The sequence below is a fragment of the Sturnus vulgaris genome, chromosome 2 (genome assembly GCF_052056855.1).
Source record: "Sturnus vulgaris isolate bStuVul1 chromosome 2, bStuVul1.hap1, whole genome shotgun sequence".
Classification (NCBI taxonomy): domain Eukaryota; kingdom Metazoa; phylum Chordata; class Aves; order Passeriformes; family Sturnidae; genus Sturnus; species Sturnus vulgaris.
In genome coordinates, this window is record NC_142244.1 from 1,149,995 (window position 1) to 1,166,498 (window position 16,504).

The 16,504-nt window shown below is 43.0% G+C and overlaps 1 long non-coding RNA gene across 1 annotated transcript in view; it reads left to right on the plus strand.

Moving 5' to 3' along the window:
• The first annotated feature begins 5,984 nt into the window (after nt 1-5,984).
• The window catches only part of LOC148224593 (uncharacterized), a 72,969-nt gene continuing 62,449 nt past the window's right edge, over nt 5,985-16,504 (plus strand). Inside the window, exon 1 of the long non-coding RNA XR_015799445.1 lies at nt 5,985-6,198. This is a non-coding gene — a long non-coding RNA (uncharacterized LOC148224593). The remainder of the gene's footprint in view (nt 6,199-16,504) is intronic.

Sequence of the window (16,504 nt, forward strand, 5' to 3'; positions counted from 1 at the left end):
CCACAGTATTCAAATATTCCTAATAAATGAAGAAAAGTGGAATAAATTTTAGAAGAAATGAAAATATATTCTTTGCATATTCTCAAACCTACAAAAGTTCAATTTTCTTTTATTTTTTTCCCTAGGAAACAAGTAGAATGCAGTGTTTTAGTTGATATTTCATTTATACTTCTGACATTTTTATACAGCCAGGAATGGTAAAGCAATTAATTAAAAATCATGAGTATCTGACTGACTGGAATCTGTGGAAAACTGCATCCAAGGAACCCAGCAAATCATAAAATATGTAGTCATTACTGAGTTAGGTAGAAAAGCCCAAAAACCTTGAAACCCAAAACCCAGTGAAAGTTGTTTAAAGTGTCAGTGTTATGGAAAAAAACCTCTGTTTGGATGACCTCTGAAAAATATTTTCAGCAGATTGGTAATGTGAAAAATGTCTCATTTGTCACATGGGATTGTGAAAATATCAAAAGATTTCTTTCCAGTGTTCAGTTTTTCTCATTTTTAAAAGGGAAATAGCATTTCAAAGCTGAAAGCTATTTCAGACTCAAGACTGAAACGTTTTATGAAAATGTCATTGCTTTTAAACATTTTTAATGAAAATTTTGCAAAGTTAGTGGCTTCACAGAATGTTTTACTGTGTTCAGTTCCTCATTTTCTAGGAAGGCAAGTGAAAAGCTTTTGGAGGAAGGTGCAACAGAGCAGCTTCCCACTCAAAATCTTCCATAACCCAAGATGACAGTCAGTAGTTTAGTGGTAATTTTCAACAACAGCTCCTCATATTTTCACTCTTAATGAGCTTCTTACTTCAGAAGTTTTGTTTCCACTGTGGATTTGTGGGTAAACTGCAAGAATAACTCCAGATCCCAGTTTTGTTCTTGGATAGGACGGAGACAGACTTTTGGGTTTCCAGGGTATGTGGTGTTGTGTTCTCTTTCATTCTCTTGGCAAGGAGAGTGAGCACATCTTGCTCCCCAGGTGGAAAGGGCAGTCACCCTCTTCTGTTGTTGAATCTGCAAGGAATTGGGTGAGTGTTGGAAGGAAGGGAAAGGGAAGGGGAAGGGGAAGGGGAAGGGGAAGGGAGGAAGGAAGGAAGGAAGGAAGGAAGGAAGGAAGGAAGGAAGGAAGGAAGGAAGGAAGGAAGGAAGGAAGGAAGGAAGGAAGGAAGGAAGGAAGGAAGGAAGGAAGGAAGGAAGGAAGGAAGGAAGGAAGGAAGGAAGGAAGGAAGGAAGGAAGGAAGGAAGGAAGGAAGGAAGGAAGGAAGGAAGGAAGGAAGGAAGGAAGGAAGGAAGGAAGGAAGGAAGGATCTCCCATGAGTTTCACATGGAAAATGCAGTGTCCTAACCTCTCCCAGTGGAGCAGCCTCCATGTGATCATGACAGCATGTAAAGTAAACCACTTTTTTTTTCCCTGGCTCCACTCCATTAAAAAAAGATGCTCTTCCCTGTTTGGCTGTGTTGGTGTCTCAAGCCAAGCACCTGCTGGGAGCTTGAGGACAGCATTTCTGGCAACTCTGACCCTGTGCTCCTTCAGGCCACCCCACATATCCCAGTGAAGACTCCTCAATGCTGGTGCCTCCAGCCCCTAGGAGATGAGGACAGCAGCTTCCAGTTTCTGCCAGGGAGACAAGGTCATGGGTAATGGAGCGTGTGTGAGGCTAATGTGACCTCAGAGCACTTTAAAGGGCCGTATTCTTTCCTTCCGCGCCAAAGGAAGAGCTATTGCAGGCAATTTGGTAGGAACTAGCCAGCAATTAATTGAGCAACAATTTCAACCATTGCAAGGTCCTATTGTGAGGGTATTGATGGCAAAGTGACTGATGCCTCCCAGGCTGCAGGTAAATGTGATTCCTGGTGCTGGAGTCAAGCTAACCTAGGGGAGTCAGTAATGACAGACTTCTGCTAAAGAAGCAGGCTTTTATAGGAAAGAGCAACAGCAATATACTATATTATATGTAATGTTACACATATCAGTATGTTTCTTGATTTTTAATAAGAAACAGTCTTGTTCAAGCCTAGACAAACAGAAACTAGCTGGCTGTGGATTTTGGCTGCTAATGTTGTTAAGGCAGGTGAAGTTGAAAAAGTTGACTCTCCCCCCTTTTGTGCCTCGGTTGATGTACCTGGAAGTGGATATTCATGTGGGTGGTGTGAGGAACAGTGCTTTTAGGGAGGACCAAGGAGAGGAGAATCCCTTTTCTTGCTGTGCTGGGCATCTCTTTGCCTCAGGGCTCTTTTGTAGTCCTGCTTCTGGAGTGGGGCTGGTTCCTCCATGGCCAGTTCTAGGGAAAAAGCCCCCCCAAACATGGAAAAGCAGGCTGCAGTGTTCGAGAAGGCTGCCAGGGTACACTGCTGAGCTTGTCTTCCGTGATGGTGTGGGATTTGTTCAGCTGTCAGTGCTTGTGCCTCTCCAGTCATGCTGCAAGCCTGGGCAGGAGAAGCAGTTACACAGAAGCAAACGATGAACATTATTCATTATCCTGATTTTGTTGGGAGGGCTCAGCAGTTCAAGAGCTCTGAGGGAGTAATTGAAGCACTAAAAACAAAGAGCTGACTTGTTACGGTGCTTGAGAGAGGAATGAAAAAATAAATGGGAGGAGGGAGTTCAGATGTGTGGGAGAATGCTGGTGGCTGAAATTTCAGCCTGCTTGAGAAATTGTCTCTCTTCTTGTATTACTGTCTCAGATGGAGCTTTTGTGGGACTGCTGTAGCTAAATTTCAAGCTAGATGAAGTTGACAGAAGCACAAAAAGGAGTGTTCCTTGCTCCTGCCCCAACAAAACAAGGGAGGGAGTGTGGGCAGTGTTGCTCTCGCAGGACTTAGTTTCCTGCTGCTGCTTCCAGATACATCTTTACTCCTCGATGGTCCTTCCCTCAGGAAGGGTGGAATCTGTGCTCAGTGTAGCCTCCTAAACTCTGGGATTCACCTCAGTTTTCTATTCACCAAGTCTAAATTCAAAAATTTTGAATCCACTTGTTCTCCAGACGTTTCTCTGGTGATGGGAGTTCACAGGGCACTGTAGTGCACTGTGCTTTGCTTAATTTTCGCACTGGTGGAAGACATGAAGTGCTAAGTTATTAATGTTTCAAATGAGATATAAATCCTAAATCCTTGCTAATCCTTATATCCATAGCACAAAACCATAAAATGGCAAGATGTGCAGGAAGATGCAATTATGGAGCCAACTGCAGCACTGGGCAGTGATGGGGAAAATTCAGATGTTTAATTTGCTGTGGAAAAAGTGAAGTTCACAACTTGTATTATCTATCTCCCAAATTTAAAAGCCTGACAAACATATCAGGATACTGATAGAATGAATAACTTCTGGTTTTAGTCAGAATAAATTGTCTCTCTGTTAGTATATCCCTCTCATTTCCTGTCCTTGTGGGTTTCAAGTGAGACAAAAGAGAATTTTAAGGTAAATTGGAAAAATCATAGCAGCAAGGTGAGGAAATTGTATGATAACTTCTGGCTTCATCAAACAACCAGCTCTAGGTGCATCTGGGCTATGGTTATAATCTAATTCCCATAGACATTTTTCCTTGCATGCAATTTTTCCATATTGCAAAATACTTCTGTAAGGCAAATGGCTGTACTGGAATGGGTGGGGAAAATTAGGCAGAGTCGAAAAGTAAGTAAAAGCTTGATACATCCAAACCATCTTTCATGATTTTAGAAGCCTTTCCCTCTCCCTTCCCTTGGTATTACTGATGGATGCAGCCTACCTGGAAAATGGACATGCATACACTGCTATAGAGAAGTGGGTTTTGACTGAGTTCTAAAAGATTTTAACTCATCCATCAATTGATTATATTGTCATTGCTACATAAGGCTGTTCAGCATAGAGCATCTATTACTGAGGCTCTGACTGAAACATTGCCCTTGTTGTGCAGAACTATTTAACTTTGTCTCTTCAAAATGAAATGCGAAATGTTTCTTATCTTGCAAAAAGACAGTTTATTCTCAGTCTTTTGAAAAACAGGTACGTGGACCTGAAAACATTTCTTTCAGTGGGTACATGTACAGGCGCCAAATTTTCACCAACGAAGCTAAACTTTCAGCCCTAGTGAAAATAACACATTGTGAGTAAGTCTGGTCTAACACAAAGATTGAAATGCACGCGTCCTTCCCCCAGAAACTTCCCATTTTGTGGCTTGCACGAGCACGCTTGGCAGACAGGTGGAATATGGTTTGGAATGAGCTGGTTGGCTTGTCGGGTTTTTACTTGAAGGAAGGGTTGGGGAAGACGATGGCGTGGAGGGGGTGGTGGTGTTTGGGGTTTATTTTTTCCCTCGAAAGGCAGGGCAGGTTGGGGTCTGCGGAGCTCGGGGAGCGCAGCCGGGCTGGCCCCGCCGCCGCCGCTGGGTGCCAGTGCAGCCCCGGCGAAGGCAGCGCCTCCGCCTCTCCCTGCCCGCTCGGCCCCCATTCCCTCCGCGCTGCCCCCATTCCCGCCGCTCTTCTTTCCCCTTCCTGCCCCATTTAAACCACCGCCAAGTCCCTGTGCTGGCCCTGCGGAGCCGGGGCAGCGCCAGCACCGCGGGCGCTGAGCCCCAGCTTCCCCTGGCGAAAGGCTTGGCAGGCTCCGAACGAGCCTGGCCCTCCGCTTTGGCAGTCTCCAAGGGTGGCTTTTCGCTGTGTCTTTGACCTGAATTCCGTGGGGAGGGCAGGGGGGCTGGCAGCACGCATAGCGGGCTGCGCTCCTGCGGGACCCAGCGGAGTGGCTCCTCTTGTTCCCATCGGGGTGAGTTTTTCCACCCTGGCAAAGCAGGGTCGGTGCTGACAGGCTGTGATGAGCACTGGATGGACAAGGGAAGGACTGTCTTCCTGCCCAGCTGCTCCTTGTCTCCCTCTGCAGTTCACCTCAGTTGTCCCTCAGTGTGACACTCTTGGGGCTGGAAACATCAGAGGCTGGTGATGTGGTTTATCTCGTCATCACTCGGTTGACTAGAAAAAGATTTAAGCTTTCCAAGTAACCTGGAGCTGTGAGAGCCTGCTACTACCCTTTGGTAGTGCTAAGAGTTTGTGACTAATTTCGTGCAACACCTTTGGTTTCAGCAGAGGGAAGAAAGAGCATCACTTCTTTCTGATAACCAGCTCTCTTTGTTGCTTCAACTTGGAAACTCAAGAAATCAATTATGCAATTGATTTCCAAAAGGCAAAATTAGGCTGGGAAGCTGTAGACAAGGATTCTTAGAGAGTCTGCAAATCCAGCAGTGGTAGTGTATTACCTTTACAGCACTTGTAAACCAGCAACTTCACAGCTACTGCACCGGGGTTCTAGAGGCAGAAAAGTATTGTCGTCACCTCCAAAATAAAAGTAAATTAGCTACATGCAAATAAACCGACCTTCTTAAGTAGCACAGGGAATCCATAGCTAGAATAGGAAATAGAAGAATAGCTAGAATAAGAAAAAGGAGGTAGAACCCCAAATCCTGCATGCCACCACTGGATACATAGAGAAATGCATAAATACAACTATTAGCAGAGCTATGTCAAGATGTTTAGCCAAAAGCTTAATGGTAGGTGATCTTTCAAAAGTTATTGCTTCTAGCTAGTGCTATGATGCCCCTGAAGGTAAAGGGATCATGAAGCTGCTGTTCAAAAGCACTTCTACAGTCATGGAAAGTTCTCCTCCATCAGCAAGTTTATTTTTTTTAGTCAAATCACACAGCTTGAAGAGAGGATAGTGCCTAATGCCAAATTGTGTTTCTTTTGCAGATTAAAAACCTAGAGCCTGCTATCTCTGAAATGGCCATAAACATCTCCTAATAATGTTAAGGATCACAGATGGGCTTCAGGAGGAGCTTAGGCTTTAAAAAGAAGCCTGTCACTGGGGCATAATTTCTCCAGGAGCTGTCAGGAGCACTGTCTCTTTTGAATGGTTCCTGTTCACAAAAGTAAAAAACATGTCATTATTTTGTATTCCCAGAGAGCCGAAAGGAGGCAGTCCACCCCAAGCTGCCTTCAAAAGCAAAGATCCTGCAATCAGAAGCAGCAGTTCTGTGAGAGCTGAAGGAAGATGTGAGAGAGGAAGCAGAGAGCTGTGAATGATGTATGCCAGTCAGGTGCGGCTTTAAAAAATGCCAGCAGGAATGACTCTTGGCAGTGCCTACATGGCAGAAGCTGCTGAGATTGGGCACATCTGACAATGTGAGGTTGTCACCTCTGTCTCATGGACATCCTCTACTCAAGGATGAAGGTAAGAGGTGGAAGGGGAAGGGGTATATGGCTAAAAATGAAGTTGAGGTACAGCTCCCCACTCAGGTGTCCTTTCCATGAGGCCACAGTGCTGACTGGGTCTGTTGAGCCTTGAGTTTCATCCCTCTCTGGAATAAACAAACAAAATTCAGTCACCTTGGTCTGTGACATATTTCTGTTTTTCTTGCTTCTCCTCAAAGTGAAAGCCTTCATGCCAGAAAACAATGCTCTTTCTGCCTGTGTTTTCACCTTTCAGCTCCCTCTTTTCTTGCTTTGCTCACTCTGCCTCCAGCATGTCAGCAAGAATATCCTTTTCCAGAAAAAAACCACATGCATTTGATGTTTAAAGCATCACATTTCTTCCAGTTAGTATTGAAATAATGCTAATTTTATTTTCATGCCTAATTCTATTTCCTCTCCTGGCCTTTCCAATTATGAAGACATTCGTGCTAAATACAGGTGTTCTTCTCCCTTTATCATCCAGATCCATTTAGCAATGCTGCAATCTGTGACATCATGATTCATCACCAGTGACTGCATTACAGATGCAGGCAGCACCAGGCAGCCTTTAAACTGGGTGGTGGTAGTGGCAGGTGCCTGCTAACAGAGCAGAAAGTGGAGGCTGGCTTGTAAACAACGTGGTGGCTGCTTATCTGTGACATTGAAAAGGTAAAAACTATGGGGTGTCTGAAATGTAACACCCAGGCCAAGTTTGCCTAAGCAAGATTGAGGGTGTGGTGGAAGGTGACCTTGGTTGTCCCAGTTCCTGAAAGGCAGTTGTGTGCCACCCATCAACATGCTGCCCACATGGGCCATCTCTCCTGTCAGGATTGGGATGAAAGTCCCTGGGAACTCAAGTACCTTGGGGGATGGGGGAGGTCGGCTCTGCAGCATCCAGCTCTGTGGCTGCCTGCCTCTGGCAGCTCAGCTGGGAAGCAAGAAGGAAGGATGGGAGAGACCTCTGTGAGGCCGAATGGAATTTCCATTCAACTGCCAAACGTGAATGTAAATTGGAAGTATTGAACACTATTTCCCAGTAATGAATATGCTTTTCACTTGTGCATCACAGCCTACAAATGCCTGAATACTTCCATCCCTTCTTCCACTCTTGTTTTTTTGTTTACTTGGATTGCTTGTTTTTAAATTCCAAACCCTGTATCATAGATGTGCCTAAGCAGCTGTAATGAAAGAAAATTATGCTGGCAAGTTAAAAGGGGAAGAAGGGAGTATCCTACACAGTGTACATCAGTGTAGCCATAACAGTGGCTCCCTTGGGTTATACTTGCAGGTTATCATGATGTGAAATGGCAGTGACCACTTCACACAAAACCTCCCCAAGTGCTTGTGTGTTTGGAGAGGTCTGGAAGCACGGTAGGTGCTGAACCAGTGTAATGAGCTGGTGTTTGCAGCAGCACCAGGTCACTTGCTAATGTGTGTGCACACTGTGACTGTGACCTGAACGTGCTGGCTGCATGGTTGACTGCCAGAATGCCTCAAGCAGCTGCTTGTGAGGTGGCCTCAGGATGACAATGGCAACAGAGGAGCACCAGCCCCTGTGTCTCTCTGAACAAAAGGGACTCAGCTGCCATCTCAATCCTCTCAAGTTTCTCTCCTTGATCTCTTTGCCCCTGGCAGAGGTCAGCTAATTACAGCCTCAGTGGCTGTTCCAGTGGCTGAGTTCCCCCTACACTTTTAAGCACAAAGCCCTTGGATGGGGTGAGCCCATGCAGCTGCCTCTTTATAGATGAGCTGGGCTTTGCTGCCCACCTTTGGGGGAGCAGGTTTCCCCCGTCAGTGTGACTGCCCCTCGCTTTGCAGAGGAGAAGGTGGCAGCTCTGGGTGTAACTGCATGGGATGCATGGGCCAGGTGCTCTTGATGGAAGACAGGGACTATGGAAGCTGTGGGAGACAGGGCTGTTGCAGTCACAGGGGCTCCTGCCCTGATGGGAAGTCTCCCTAGCCATCAGGGATTGCCTTACCCTTTTATTTTGGTCAGGATAAACAAGGAGCAAAAGGACAAGAGACATCTATGAATACATATGTCTGATGCTCCCCTGTCTTTCAGCTGGTACATTTTTAGGAGTTTGTCTTTCTATGTCTTAGGAGTACTCCAGTGATAGAAAATGATCTGAGCATCCCTGTGTATTTTTATGTTCCTTTACTGTGTCCTTAAAAAAAAAAAAAAAAAGAGGTGGTAGTTGAAACTTTCTTTTTACGTTTTTTTTTTTTTTTAACTCTTTCTTTGACCTCTGAGAATTTTGGTGAAACTTGGGTCATGTTTCTCCAGATTTGTCAGCAGCTAGAGATGTATTTGTCTCTTTATTGTTAACTCAGTCTGCACCTCCAACTTGTAACAGCATGGTCCAGACTACTGGGAGTAATGTTGTGTCTTGCTGTTGATGAGAATGGCAGGGCTGTGGCTGCAGAGTCACTGAGCAAAATTTGTGTTTTTTTCTCAAAACATAAGGGATCTCAACTAGTGAGAGAATTGAAATTTCCTGGGCTTGTCAGAAACACATGAATCTGGTAGTTTCTCATAAGGCCAGGCTTACTCATCATCAGTATTTTACACGTGGTATGGACCTATGTTGCATTTTTTCAATCTGGGTAGAAGAAGCAGAGCTGGGAATGAGACACCAGTTTGTCTGTGCTGTGGCACTGTGGTGAAAGGGTACATGGGGCACTCCATGTCGGTGCCTGCTCCCAGTCGCACATTTTGGCTTGAGGGATAGATGTGTGCACAAATATGTGGATTTTTCTCTGTTGTTTGTAGTGGAGTAAACTCATCACCTACTAAAGTCAATGCTTTTGTGTCAAAGTGAAAAAAATACACCCCCCCAAAAAAAAAACTCCAACAAAAAACAAACCCAAAACCAAACAAAAAACAACCTCTCCCAGCAAAAAAACAACAAAAAACCCCAAACTAAAACAAAAACCAAACAGCAACAACAACAAAAAAACCCAAACAAACGAACAAATACCCAAAAAAACCCCACCACAAAATTGCAAGAAAAAGGAGGCAATGGGTTCAGAATTACTTCTTATGAAAGATAAAATTCTAAAATTTTTTAGTTTTTGAAAATTGTAATAGTTCTGTTCGCTAGCATTCGGTGCCTTTTAGCAAAGCTTAGAGTTAAATTTTTGTTTTTAATGACAGTTTGTAATAAAACACCCTGCAGGCTGTGCAGAAAGGGAATGGCTGGACATTTTTCTTTGCTGGTGACTGTTTTGGGTCATATGGTGGTTTGGTCCTTATTTGCTGCACCAGAATATGCTTACTTCTTAAAATAGTGCAGTGAGACAGACAACCAGTCAGAGTAAGGACATTAGTGCTGAGTCAGTTTTCCAATAGAGACGTGAACATATTAGCTGTATCTGTGGATATGAAAAAATACATTATCACCTAGTGCCTCTTAAAACTTCCCAATTTATTTATATTCTTTCCCGGGTTGGATGTCTATTGCCAGAATTTATGGCAAACATTTGAGATAAAGGTAGTTGTAGGTTTGACAACAAAAGTGATAAAGAAGCTGTGGAGGGCAATGAAAATTGATAGGGAGAGAGAGTGATGAATAGCAAAAGTGCCATTACGGTCAAGTGATGGGGTAGAAGGTGAAAAAGAAAGAGAAATGGGTTGTTTGCAGTAATTTGGATATCTTCAAACCACCTTGTTCAGCTGCCTGTGAACATGAGCTTACTTTATTTACTGTTGTACTTGTTGGTAATGTCACTGCAGTGGAGTGACATACCTGAATTGTCCATGCTCATACCTTTTTGTTTGTGAGCTGCAATTTGTATATTTTTTTCTCATTTTTCCCAAGACTAAGAGAAAAATACCCCCAATACAAACAAAGCAGTGGTATAACTTCTAGGACAAAGACCTAAAAATTGCTATCTTTTAACAAAAAAAGTACTCTTTCCTTAATGCACTTTCATATATTCAAAAAATGGTCTTGTTTTCATGGACAAAAGAGGGAAAGAGTGGTTTTGGATGGATGTGTTTTCCCTGGGAGCCAAGCTCACAGGAAGGACTTGCAAGTGTATTATTTAACACTAGAAGTGTACGTGTGAATCAGTTTCTCATGCAGTTTATAAAAAAAAAAAGCAGTAAATGTTATGACCCCTTTACCTACCTCATGCTTTTACTTGTGGCTGCCTCTGATGATAATGCAGTTACTTGTGGAGGCAGCTGGTCCTTGTCAGGCATAATGTAATCAAAATCCAACCGCTAATAAAAATGAAAGAAAAGGGTAAGAGAGGAAAATTTAGCAGCCTCTCATATCAGTAGTGAAGTTTTGATGACTTAAAATGTCAAGAAGAGTGGATGCAGCATTTAGGGTGAGTTTTTTAAAAGCTTTTTTCCATCTCTGTAGCTTCTATGACCCTACTACTTCTGCCTAATGCTGGTAGATGGAACAAAAATATGAACTGTGTTCCCTTTTCTTTACCAGATTTAAGTATAGAGAGAAAGGGAAAATACATGATTCTGGACAGCAAACCAGAGAAACCTCAGAACAGGGAAAACTTACAACTGAAGAAATGCTATTAATTTTGGGAAATTCTTCTAGCTGAAATTCTGCTCAGCCCAAAGCTCTGGGGAGTGCCACAGTGAAAGTCTCCCTTTGGCTCATTTCACATTTTATTTGTTTTGACTTAAAAATTGCCAGGGAGGTAGAAGGTGGACAGATGTGCTCTGTCAGACGTAGCAGGAGTGGATATGAAACCTCTGTGAGTGCTCCTTGTCTACTTCAGCATAAAGTCAGCCAGCAAATTGAAATCTTCTCCAACAAGGATTTAAATTAAATTGACTGCCTTTGCATTGGGTCAAAGCAAGAGCATTCATATAATCAATTAATGTGGCTCAGCTTTGTGGATGGCAATCTCCAGTTGAGACAATAATGAACAGATGGGGCTTGTAGCTTATTAAATTGCTACCTCCATGGCATCTGTGCCATGGACTAAAAAGCAGGTAGGGTCATGTTTTACATAAATGTATTGCATGACCTTGGGGGAGTCTTTCAATTGCTTTCTGCCTTGGTTTCCCTTCTTCCAGAAAGCCTTTAAAGCATGAACTCTTCAATGCCTACTTAGGAAGATGATTCTCTCCCAGTGGCTAAGACCTACATTTGGAGTTCCTGACGGTAAAAAAATATTGGTTGAGCTATTTTAATAATGCTGATGTTGACCCCTAGTTTAGATGCAGCTACATGGGCAAAAATAAAGCATGGCTTTCTGCTGGATAAATACATTCTCTTTGTGAAGTGGTTGTGGTTTTTTTTCCCCTCTGGAAATGAGGGAGTGGCATTGCCTGAATTATGTGCCAGAAGTGGCTGTCAGCATGCTCTGCCTCAAGCTCAGAAATGACCAGAAGGGATGTGGATAGATGAGTGCCTTGCTAAACCTGAGGCAATATATATTGCTGAGAAGAAGGGTGTATTAGCTGAAGTTTGGCTCTGTGGCCCCTCAGGTTATAGATGGGCTGGCAGAATGAGCCCCTGTCTTTGCCATGTGCTATGGGAAGATGTATCATGGGTCTCAGCAAGAAAGGTTTGCTCATATAATCACACTTGAAAGCCCTCTTCCAGCACAAAGCAGGCCTGAGCAGTTCTCTAACCCCGGCTGCTGTACATTCCCAATCCCACTTGTCTCTTTTAGCTGCAATAATGTAATTGCTGCTATTAATAATAAACTGACAGGCTGTCTTTAAATAACTGTAAGGCTGACAGACTAGTGTCGGTTGGATGCTCCAAAGTTTGACTAACAGCAGGGAGAAATAGAACAGCTCCATTCCCAACTCTTCATGCAGTTAAAGAAGGGCTGGCACTGTGAAGAAGCAATGGAGGGCTGGCACGTGGCACTGTGATACCTCAGGGACTTTCTGCAGTTACTGTGTGACTTGCCTGGTTTATCTGGGAAAAGATAAATTTTCATGCTGAAATTTCAGAGCTTTGCTAGAAGTTCTCTTGTCATTTAGCAGGTATAAGTTTAGGTTCTTATGTGAGTATGTGTGCAGCCAGTGGCCAGCAGAACCAGAGTGGAAGAAGAAGCCGAATTCCAAGGTGCCCCTCCATTTTCCCTCCTTGGGTGAGCTGAGCTGGTGCTCCAGCCATGAGGCCAACTGCCTGCAGAGACGTGCAGTCAGGTCAAAGGGATGCTGTAATCCTGCAAACTGTCTCTGGGAAGCTGGAGTTTAGCCCAGGCCTCTCAGCACCAGCATGGTCTGTTTGTCATGGTTTTACCTGTCTTATCCATAAAGGGAGCATCTTGAAAGGGGACTTAGGCAGCAGGATGGGACCATAGGATCATTGAAGACAGTATCAGGGCAAAGACACCAGCAGAGGCAGAGTGGAGGGATGCCTGGGTTTTGACACTCCAGAGGTCTCTGAAAGGCAAAATCCACCCACTCAAGACAGTTACTATGAGGGGAGGGTATCCAAATCTGACACGTTTCCAAGGCTGGGACCTAATGTCTTGCTTTCAGAGCCTCAGTGGGGGATGGTGTACTCCTGCAAATTGGGTTTTGTAATAGAGGATCTGGCAGCATCAGCATGCGGATGCGCTGCTCTGATATTCAGTGGGCTCCCTGTCAAATGAGAGGGGACTAACAAGATAATGAACCAAGGAGAGAGAAGCCTGGCATGTATAAAAGCCGTAAAAGAGCTTGGGTATTATCTGTGTATTTTAACCCCTGAATTATTTTTTGGATGATCTAGCATGCTTATATGAGGACAAAATGGGTTTCTGGCCAGCCTGGACATTTAAAGTCATTTTGGAATCTCTTTCAAAGCTTCATTAATATCTGCAATTATGGGCAGCTACAGTGCACTTGACCCAGTGTGCTAGTGTCATCAGGCTAAGCTGAATGAATCAAAAAACTTTTAATCACAGTCTCTGACCCTGCTTTGGCCACAGACACAGGGGGTGAGTAGTAAAATCTTTTATCTGCACCAAGTGACCAAGTCCATGCATCTATGTAATATGTGTTTCTCTTAAAACCATTTTTGTTCGCTTATAAATGTCTTTAATACATAAATGAGGTTATGGAATTTCTGTTGTATTTAAGCTGTTACATAAAATGATAGTTTCCAGTGATGAGAACAATTAAGCATGCAGGATATAATGAAACTTGATAGATACTCAGCTGCTGTCGCCCCTATTAGTGTGCACAGCTGTGCATGTGTGTCAGCATTTGCAGGTTAAAGAAGCAATTAATCTGAGCAGGGTGAATGTGAAACTCTTACTTAAGCACACAGACAGATTGTGAACCTCAGCCCCCAACTATTTTGTTAAGGTCGCAACTCAAATTGCAACCAGCCAAGTAATTCTGTTCTTCTCAAATCTCACAATTCTAATCAAATATGAGGGGTGATACTGGTGAATGATGTCCTGGTGCCATAAATCCACGTTGCCAGCAATTTATGCATGTAGTGTTAACTGACATGGTGATTCATATCTACTATGATTAAGAGCTGAATGGCTTTGATAAAATTTATGTGGGGTTAGATTACTAAAACAACAAAATGTCAAGGAGTAACATTTGATATTTTTTTCTCATGAACAGGCCTTGTGTGCTTGGGCGAGCTCATAAGGGCTCTCAGGCATTTGGCACCAGCCGCACAGTACCTACAGCAGTTGGTGCCCACTGCACTTTGTCAGGCTGTGAGATGTGCAGGGTGTGCTTGCAGGCTCCGTGCCTCCTGCTGGGCAAGCAGGAGCTGCAACGGCCTTTGAACATCCTTGTGCTCTGCGTGAGATGAGAAGGGGGAGAGACAGGGAGTTGTCTGTTTAATTTCATTTTAAAAATCATACATTAAAGACGGTGCTATTGATAATCTGCTGAATGTACAGGCACTCAGAAAGAATGGCGCAAGTAGGTTAATAAATCACCCAATATGCACTTTAGTCTGCATTTCAATTTTCATTCCTCAGAAACACAAATTGCAGCTGTTCTTTAAGTTGCCTGATCTATCCTCTCAAGAAGCCAATTTTGTTTTTAATTTCCTCTGATGAGACTCAGAAGATGCTGGATAAAATATGAGGTGAGTTCTTTTATTTATTTATTTTTGAGGCAGCCTTCTGTGTGTAACACATCATGGTTTCCTTCTTTGCTGCCAAGGAAAGTGCTCACCTCTTAAAGCATTCTTGATGGAAGAGTTTTCAATGAGAAGTGTAAAGCTCCAGCCTCCTCTCTAGCAGGGGTAAAGAAAATATAATCAGTAAAATGGGTGATTGAAGCAGGTGCAAGGCTTGAAATTAGTCAAAACATTTTGAAAGGGAAAGAAATAGCAAAAAGACCTGAGCTACAAAGGTTTTAGTGATGTATTTCATTCTCCCAGCTAAGCTGCAGTTAGAGAAGTTCCAGGTCTAATTCCCAGTGCACTCCATAATAATAAAGGTATTTTATTAAAATATTAGCAGCTGGGAAGGAACTTTCAAAATGCTGTAAGAAAAAATCTTCTGCATAAATAGGATTATATGGAAGTTTTCAATATGGTAATTTAGTTGGGGATTTTTAAATTTTTTTTTCAGTTGCTATGTGACTTTAAAGCTAGGGATGTAAACAGAGAAATAAAATTTTTAGAACCAGCTGCTGTATTACACATTACTAGCCATTGCTCTTATACAAAACTGTCTTGTCTGCAGTAACGACAAGGAACTAGAAAAGTAAAGTTAAAATCTCTTCACATGACAAAAAAGGACATTAATTATGTATTAATTAATAGCATACTAGGGAATCAAAGGAATCAGATAGCAGTCTATATTATTTCCCCTTTTGGTGCAGAGCATTAATGTTATTATGTATGTTAGTAATAGAACTGAAAGCCTGCATTTGACATTTTTCTAGTTTGTTAATTATCTGTACCAGTAGTTCTTTCTATAAATGTGTTTACTAGAAATTATCTGAGCAGGATTTGAGCATGCATTTCTGTTAATGGGTTGTCCAGGACCTAGTTGTCTAGTCTTTTCCCTGTCCAGGCACCTTCCTGCTTTGGACTGGTGCTTGCCAGTAGAGATCTGCTGCTGTTTTCCCTCTCATATGGGAGGTTTGACATTTCCTTAAACAACAAGTGTTGTCCAAAATGGCCACTCAGGCTTCTTCCTGGACAAAACTCCCAAGACATTTTTTGGACAAGTCTCCTTCTGCATTGACAGAATGTTGAAAGAACTAAGTCTGACAGTGTAGTAAGCCTGAGGGTTTTGTTTGGTCAAACAGTACTGCAGAGCATAAATTCTATCTGTGTCATGTGTCCCGTCCTCTCCAAACTCTGGATAGTGGGAAAGTCAGTGCCAGAGCCCAGAAGCATCCTGTTGCTCTATTATGTGCTCTTTGCCAGCTCATTTCCCTTTTACACTTCTTTTCATACTCAGGGCAGCAAGACCAAAATTTTCAAACTCATTTGTAGAGGAGATGGGAGTGACCAATCTTCTTGTGCTCAGGTTGAAACATAAAATTTTCTGCTTTGACTTAGTTTCCATGCAGAATAGCACAAATTATAGAGCAGAAGGTGAAAAGGAGGAGAAAAATATAAAGGGAGTGGGGAAATAGAAACAAGCAAAGAGGACAGAGAAAGAGTGTGAAGAGAAAAGGGGAATGAGGAAATAAACTCAACTGTGCAGAGCAGATGAATGCCTTAGGAGGAGAATTAGTGAAGAAAATGAGTCTGTTGTGATTTTTTTGTTACTACTACTGGGAAGGCTCCAGAAACCACCTAGCTGGATGGAGGCTGTAAAATAAGCTATTTCTTGAAGGGAAATATGCACTACTTCTTTTAGCATACGTTCATGGAGAGCTGCAGATAACCACTGGAAATAAGGTAATGCTTTTCTAGCTGCTGGTGGTACCTAATCATCCTTTCTCATCAGCCTTGTATCTTTTTTTAACAGATTTGCCCTCTGAAGTGCCTGGAGTGGGGTAATTTAAATTTCCAGGCAAAGTGGTAATTAAATTTCCAGGTAATTAAATTAAGGAAAGGGAGAAAAGTGAGATGTTTACCTCCTCAAAATCAATGGGACCTGCCTGTTCACCCAGAGGAGGCCTGGTGTGGCACTTTTACCCTAAACCAGGTTTGATAGTCTGGCAACTTGACTACAAGTCTCCCCACAGCAGTACTTACCTGAGCCTACTTTGCCATGAAGTCTTCAGTGTTACCTGTGACAGAAATTCAGACAAAGCTCTTGAGTAAGCCTGGTTAGCTCAAGTAATCTGATTTTATGGTCAGGTTTTCCAGCCAATCTTCCAGAGCTTAGGGTTTGATTCTGAGATTGCTTCACTGTAATAGGGAGTGACCTAAGACCTAAATTGTGGG